A 325-nucleotide genomic window follows, 5' to 3' on the forward strand; every position below is an offset into this window, starting at 1 on the left:
AGCCGCAGCGGCGGAGGAAAAAAAAAGAAAAAGAAAAAAAATTGAAAAAGGCAAGGAGGCGAATTTTGCGGAGAGGAAAAGAAGCATGCGCCGCGGGATTTTACACCTCTCAGCCTGCCTGGGTACGGTGTTCCCTACGTTTTCTTCTTTTGCTTTACTGCGGCGAGGGATGCAGATTCTGATGGTTTTTTTTTTTTTTGCATTTTTCCTCTGTGTGTGTGCGCGCGCGCGTGATAAATGAATGTGTGTGTTTTGCTGTAGTCAGCTTCATTGTCGATAGAGAGTTAGACAGGACATTCTGCCTCGCAAGCAAATCCCCCCCCCC

This window comes from Austrofundulus limnaeus, unplaced genomic scaffold (assembly GCF_001266775.1).
Source record: "Austrofundulus limnaeus strain Quisiro unplaced genomic scaffold, Austrofundulus_limnaeus-1.0 Scaffold277, whole genome shotgun sequence".
Lineage (NCBI taxonomy): Eukaryota > Metazoa > Chordata > Actinopteri > Cyprinodontiformes > Rivulidae > Austrofundulus > Austrofundulus limnaeus.